The following is a 7,800-nucleotide window of genomic DNA, read 5'->3' on the forward strand; positions in this document are numbered from 1 at the left end:
CCTACCACTGCTCGTCAGGCTTGTCCTCTTGAACTGCTCAGTAAATCAAACCATATGTTCCACCCCAGGAAATATTCCAAATCCACAGCCTCAGCGTTTGCCAAATCAACTTATCAATCAAACCTCACGCCTATCAATTTGAGTAGGAGGGTAAATTGATTCTTTAAAGGGGCCTGTGTCCTCCACGCTGCCCTCTGTTCTGTAACATCCACTTTTCCAACTGTTTAATTAAGACACTTTATGTCTCTGAGGCATTCATTAGCTGCCACATCCTGTTGTCCAGCCTGTCACAACACCAGAGTTAAAAACAGATACCCGGGGGCCTATTTTTGAGCTGGATGACCTGGGGGTCAGCTGAGGATGAGGGCAAAGTGTGAAGGAAAAGGCTGGCATTGTGTGAACATGAGATCACCATGCAACTGGCCTCAGCTGCACTTCACACAGTTGGAAGTTACAGTGACCAAAAGCTGAAAGTTCAACTTGATCTCGGTGTATAAATAGCGCGCGTCATTTAAGTACATTTCATGTGTCGTGCCCATGCATTCTAAGATTTGTGCATGTCATCTAATGGCCTCTGCATTTAAGTTTTGGGCATGTTGAAAAGGACAGCGTCAGGTGACCATTATAGTATAACCTTTGTTTTCAGGGTTATAATAACAAACATGGGTTTGACATGATGAAACAGTTTTTTGGTGTAGGAAAAGATATTTGCTCGGGTGAAAACAAGTTCTTTAAGCTAGTTAAAGTAAGATTGTCTTTTGGTTTCACGCAGGAAATAAACATAGATCTTTTGTGTTTGACCTTTTCATCCACACTGACCTCTGCTCAGATCAGGTTTAGTCACAAAATATTAAGGGTGTATTATTCTTTTGTGTTTATTTATGTTGAAAATTATCTGTTTTATTCTTTATTTTGCCTAATGAAAATGTAGACTGCGTTTTCTTGACTCAAAAAAGTAAATTAGGACTAATATAAAATGTCACCTTTAGATTCGACAGGATTTCAAATACATGGAGAATGTAGTTTTTAATATCCCCATCAAAGATCTTGGTGGAGGTTATATGCACTCCTAAAATCATCAAGTTCAGCATTTTTTTTTTTTTAAAGAGCCAAGCATGATCTTATCCATGTAAAATGAGGGGTTGTTTTAAATGCAGTTAGCACTGACGAGACCCGGCGGAATTGTCTGCCTAAATGTGATTTAATGCTGAATGAACTTAAACGTGTCGTCGTCCTCTGCTCCATGTGTAAATCCTCTTGGCATCACTGCTGGAGCGGTCACGAGGATAGGAACGGATTCCCTCGCTGGCCTGCGAACATCTGCTCGGCCATTTAGCCAGCTAATAGATCAGCCTGGAAAGAGAGAGAGAGAGAGAAAGAGAGCGCAGAGGACGTGCAGGTGTTCCTGGCCAGAGCCAGAAGACATCAAACCGAAAAACCCAGGCCAACTCCACCAGAGCACAGGCTGAATGACTCACAGCCTCTCACAGATAATAAAACAAGAATAAAGTTTGCTTAAGGTACAGGTGGGGGTATTTTGCACCATACTCGAGAGAGACCAGGCACCGGGCCGGTACTGGGAGAACGGTAATTGGATGCATATGGGAGGAGGTAAATGAAAGAATTTTGAGAATATCTCCACGGAATACCTAATGGGGACGGGACAGAAAAGGAAATTAAAAATTATTCAAAGCAGATGGACTGTTCTTTTAGTTTTTTCAGGGGAAATTTATTAGTGCCGTGAAAGAAATGTGTCTGTTTATTTTGTGCTGCCATGAAATGAATGACCTGCTGAGTTGTGCTTGTGTTAGTTTATGACTGCCTGGCCATTATTCATAATTTAGAATGCATTTATTATCGATTCATGATTTAGTGTGATTTATTGGCGCTTGTCAGGTTTCATTCAAAACTCCACCAGTTTTATTTCGGCAGCTGGCCCAGAGTTTATGAAAAATATAAACATAGTTGGGCGATGTGCGGATACAGTTTCATTTGTACCGCATTACATAACAGCCTTGGCTGGATTCAAATGGTGCCTCACTGTAATTCATTTGTTCCTGTTATTTCCTTATTGCCAACAACAATAAAATGAAATGTTCGAGAATACAATATCAGTCAAGAAACACTTTGTAATGGAAATGTTGATGGGAAAACGTCAAAATCCCTCCAAGTTCAGACAGTGTTTAAAGTTCAGTGTGGTCAGGTAGGAACATAATATTAACAATTGATCAGGAACAGCAGTTATGTATCATGTGCCAATCCCGAGGGGATTTGTTAGGAAGCTGTTTTGTTCCTACAGCAAGCATCATTAAATCTCTGCCTCTGGACGTCTGGGAGCACAAAGGTTAGCACTGATATTAACCCAACATATGGTTCAGATTTGGAGGAAATATCTCGAGATTTAAAGTCTCATAATATAAAAGGGTCAGCTCAAACTGTTACAATCGTATACATTCCGTTGTAAATTAAAACCTACTGATAAGTTAGCTTTTAATTTCCCAAACAGTTCTGCTTTGTTCCTCAAGGAGATGAAGACAAACAAAGACAGTCATTGATGCAAAGCAGCTGATAAGAGGCTCAGCCAATATAATCGAATTATAGAGCAATTGTTACGGACTTTTAGTTCAAATTCAACCTGCACCATTTATTGGCAAGGAAGGTAAAAGCAGCAGCAGTTTTAAAACTCCAGCTGTCCATTATATGGCATGTTAATTGGGAGTTTGTGCTTGCGGATTATACTTTTACATTTTGAACCTGCACAATGTTTTGCTAACTGGGTCAGATTGTCTGCTTCGAAACTTTTCTGACATCTTTGTGCCTAAAAAAGCTTAAGCCTTAAATCTTTTAACGAAAATCTCCCACTTTGTTTTAATTGTGTTTTTGTTTTTCCAATTTAAAGGCCCCACACACCCACGGTCCTCTCACACAGGTGTTTTCATCTAGGTTGTCTCATAAGACCCCTTTTACAGGTCACAGTATTGAAAATGATGTTGTCATGATAACTACTTGCAAGTTATTTCTCACTTATAGGTGGCACAACAAAGCATGTGTGTGACACAGTAGGTCTTTGTTGGGGCAGACATTTTGGCTTGTCTTCTCAGGAAAAGCACAGGTGTATCTAATAAATTGAACATTGGCTTTGTTCTACTTAATTGTCCCTTTAATTCGCCACAGCGTACCAACATAAGTGGTGCCAGAGCCCTGAAACTGCAGCAGCTAAAAAGAATCAAAAACTATATTCTATGAGAAGGCTGTACAAGGCTGTATGACCCAAGTGTAAATCCACGGTGGCATCAATTATTGGTACATTTGAAGCAACAAGTTTGGCATTATGGTAGGCACCATCTTGTCTTGTTTTTGTTTTTGACATGCCAGATATAACCTTATTTGGACGAGCTAGGCTGGATACCTATCTGTCCCTGGGATGCAACTTGTCAATCACATGGTAGTGATGAATGAAAGCATACCCTGCTCCTCATCTGTTTCGGTCATGCTATGGAGGCAGTCATGCTATGCGAGGTCGAGGTGAAGTCTGAACAAATGAGACTTGAGCCCTTTGCGGAAGATGGTGAGTGATTCTGCTGTCCTGACACTGGTCAGAAGTTCGTTCCACCACTGAGGTGCCAAAACAGAGAAGAGTCGCGACTTCGCTGAGTGAGCTTTGTTTACTCTCAGTGATGGCGGTACCAGCCGGCCCGCTGATGTAATAGAGGGATGTGCTTAAACTGGGGCATGTGGTCTGACCAATGATTGGAGGTAGACGGGTGCAACTCCATTGACGGCCTTGAAGGCCGGCACCATCACGTTGAATCAGATGTGGGTTGCAACAGGAAGCCAGAGGAGGTCACGAAGGATGGGGGTCACGTGGGAGAACTTGTGTAGATTGGAAATGTGGCGCGCTGATAGCATTCTGGATACGTTGCAATGTTTTAATCGCGGAGGCTGGGAGTCAAGCCCAGAACGAGTTGCAGTAGTCCAGGCGGGAGATGACCAGCGATTGAACCAGGAGTTGTTTTGCGTCCTTTGTGATGAAAGACCGGATCCTGCGGTTGTTGTAGAGTACCATCAGCTGCAAATACCAGCAAAAACAATGAACAGGCACCTTGCGTATAACATATAGATGGCCTGGTAACATCTTTTTACTTTCTCGCTGAAGAGGTGACGCCCCCCCTCCAGTGCCAGCAAACTCGACTGCTGACTTCTCTTTGCTGTTGAGTTTCAGCATTCTGCTCATGGTGCTTTTTAATCAGTAACTGAGGAGTCAGAATCTCACTGCCTTTGTTAGCTTACTAGTTCACGTATATACAGTATGCTTATATATAACATGTGTCTCTTTTAAAATTAAATTAACTGACAGTTTATGGTCTTCTGTGCAATTTCCCGGAGGCTCTCGCGCGCCACAGGGTGGAGCTTGTGTACCACTGGTTGTACCACAGTTAGGAAATCACTGATTTATTGGATCTATATTGGACCATAATTTACAAAAAGAACATCATGCTGAATTGAAGAAGACTTGACACTAGTTATTGAGACCATAAACTCCTTATGAAACTATTTACTAAGGCAATACATCAAATGAGAAGTAGCTTTAAGTAACTTCTGTGTTGGCTTGGTTTCTTGGAGCTAGCAGTATCATCCATATGTTTGAAAGTCAGTGATATGACCAGGCAGCTCCCCTCTGGCTCCCTGCTGAACAAGAGAGAGTTATTTCTATGGGGCGTTCTGCTTCTCAAACCATCAAAGAGTGAGGAGAAGACAGCCTCACTGTAAACACACCTGAACTTTAATTGTGTTAAAAGTTATGATAGAGTTGCGCCTCTCTTTACTGTAGCGTTACATAACAAAGGCATCCTCCAAGGGAAACGTTACAGCCAGAATTCAGGGCAAGTGTTGAGCCAAAAGCAAACTATACACCTTTGTTAGGAGCAGATGTACTATTGGACATATGAGACCCTGAAAGGCTTTTCATTTCTTCACAGATAAAAAAAAAAAAAAATAAAAAATGTACACACGTAAGAAGACAAGAGACAGACAGAGAATCATCTGAATCACTCGCCTCCTCTTCATATGGGCCCCTCGGAGCTGCAGGCCAAGAAGGGAGATATGTTGTGAGAATTGTGAGAACAAAAACAATTCTCACCTTGAGATAAACAAGAGGCATCACCGAGGCCTGCTCCCTTCCTGCTGCGCTCGGCGAACAGTTCCATCCAGGACGAGGAGGAATTCAACCGACAGTGGAGTTCACCCACTGTCAGTATAAATAAAAAATCAGATCCAATGAGTTCTGACAAAGCAGTGCGTAATGGGATTTGATGTCTGTGGGCGTAGATGAGGAGACAAAGTTGGATTCAATAGAACAAATAAAACAGATGCTTGAAGCAAAAAAAAAATGAAAGAAAGAAAGAAGTCATAAACTTGTTTGCATAGTTGAGGAAACGCTTTGTTCTATTGCGACACAACAAAATCATCCAAGTACAGTCTTGTTTAGCTGAAGCTCTAAATGTCACGCAGCCTAAAATAGTTGTGCTCTTAGGCACAATTAACGTTTCACTTTGCTTGAAATTTTATCAAGACCAGATTAATTTAGGAAAACGTTCGAGTGAGAGAAGGAGTGGGCACAGGCCGCCATGGATACAGCAAGTAAGCAGGCACACCCTCACATCACTGGACTCTGCCTGTTTCATCTGGATCTAAACCGAGCTGTACCTTTCAAGTCTCAGATCGGCACGACTGACGGAAACAAACAAAACCCCTCCTGACAGCTCAAAAGCCTTTCTGTGTCTGTCTGAGGTTAGTGACGCACCGCGAGCTGACACGCGGCGGAGGAAACAGTCGCTTCATTAGTAAGAGGTGAAATAGTTTCAAAAAGAGCTCGTTCGCTGCGCTGTGAGGAAATTAATAGGCTCCAGATTGCTGCTTCAAGTGAAGTAAATTAAGTTCATGGCTGACAAAATCAATTGGTGACAGAGCTGCATCTCCGTGTTTTATAGGGCTTTGGCATTGCTGACGAAGAGGGCGGTGACTGTTACGTGTGGATTGACCCCCATTAGAATGTAAAATGATGAAATTGAGTTTAATTGAGTGCAAAGCGCTGGGGAGGTGTCACATCAAAGGTATAAATCTGATCAAACAGACCACATATAAGTACACTAGCACTTAAAGTGGGACTATTATGATAATGTTGCATTTACAATCATCAGTTTAATGCCAGGACTCACTGACATCACCACTATGTGTCATGTGACATTGTTTTCAGTCTTCATTTTTAATTTGGTTCAAACAGCATGAGGTGAAGAATCCTCTCTAACCCTAACCCTCTACCTAACCCAGACAGAAGAGCTGCTCTTCTTCTGTTGCATGTCTAAAAGAGCAGCTGCTCGAGGCGCGGTCAAGACCCCTGGGATCTGTATTATTGCAACACACTTGCATTTATACAACCATTAATCACAAATGATAGCATTGGACCTGTTACGTTCGGACTATGTCTGTGGACTTTCGGTGGTGTTCTTGTGCTTGAGTGTGTTTCAGAGGTGCTGAGGAGTTGCTGGGCGCGGTTTTCCTGGTGGCCTGAGCTGATGCTGATCACACACACCTGCAGCGTATTGAGACGCAGCGGCGAGACAAAAGCCCTGGTCTGCCAAATTATTCTGTCAACCGGACGTGGTACATGGTCTCCTTGTGCACACTCGTGTTTCTCTAGTTTGTCTTTGTCTTCGGTGATTTAACGTTGCCTTTTCTCGTCTCCTCCGGTGATCGCTCCGCTCCTCGATACTCTGCACCACGACCCAGCCTCCCGCACCTCTGCCACCAGCCTGCTCCACTTGGATTACCCAGCGCTGCCGAGCTTTCTACCTGCTGCGCCGCGAGCTGCTTCGCCCACCCCCAGCGGAGCCGCCAGCCCACCCCTCAGTCCTCCTCTACCTCCAGCTCCTCATCGTGCTTTAATAAATACTATTGGGACCCACAGATGAAGTCGATCATTGTGGATTTCAAAATGGACTCTGAACTGAACTCAGTTCCCCAGAACTCCCCAGTCTTCACACCTAGGTGCAAAGACTGCCAAGAGACCCAGACCCCAACACTGAGCAGATAGTCAAAACTCCAGCTCCTTTTGTTCTGTCTTCCCTCCCTACAGGGCTGCCTGCCTCCAGGTCATCTTCTCTTGGATTCTTGTGGGCCCAACAGCTGCTGAGAGCTGCCAGGTGCATTTCCAGCAGGCCCAAAGAACTTGTTCTCACAGCAGCGACGTGAGGTCTTGCTAGTATTCCGGCTTAATTGGTACCAGCAGCTGCGACTCAAAGCTTACCAGCTAACTCCACAATCCAAGGAACACGAAGCAAGTTAGCACCAAGCTGCTATCACTGCAAAGGAAAGGAGCCACCAGTTTTAAGACTGATTTGATTGAATTGAGACTTTTTCTTTTCAAAGGTGGAGCTCGCGAGGTGATGTAATAAAACATAAATAATTATCCCATAATTAACTATTGATAGTCATGTATTCTATTGAGTTGCGTACTAACCCTAACCCTTCGAAAATCCATTAGAAATCCATCATTTTATTCGAGGTACTCATTTGGTCGCCTGTAAACTGCATCACATCCCATGAACATTCTCTAGGGGAAAACAAACAGCAGATGATTCATCCGAGAGCGTGAACGGAAGTCTGCGACCTAGCTAGCACGCCACTCTATTGCTTGTTTTTTATTGCTCACTCATGAAGGAGCATGACCATTCATCACTGGTTGCTGCACATTCTTTCAAACAGAAGCAACAACTCCCCTGATCCCATGCTACTTCACGA

This window comes from Sparus aurata, chromosome 15 (assembly GCF_900880675.1).
Source record: "Sparus aurata chromosome 15, fSpaAur1.1, whole genome shotgun sequence".
In the NCBI taxonomy this organism is placed as follows: domain Eukaryota; kingdom Metazoa; phylum Chordata; class Actinopteri; order Spariformes; family Sparidae; genus Sparus; species Sparus aurata.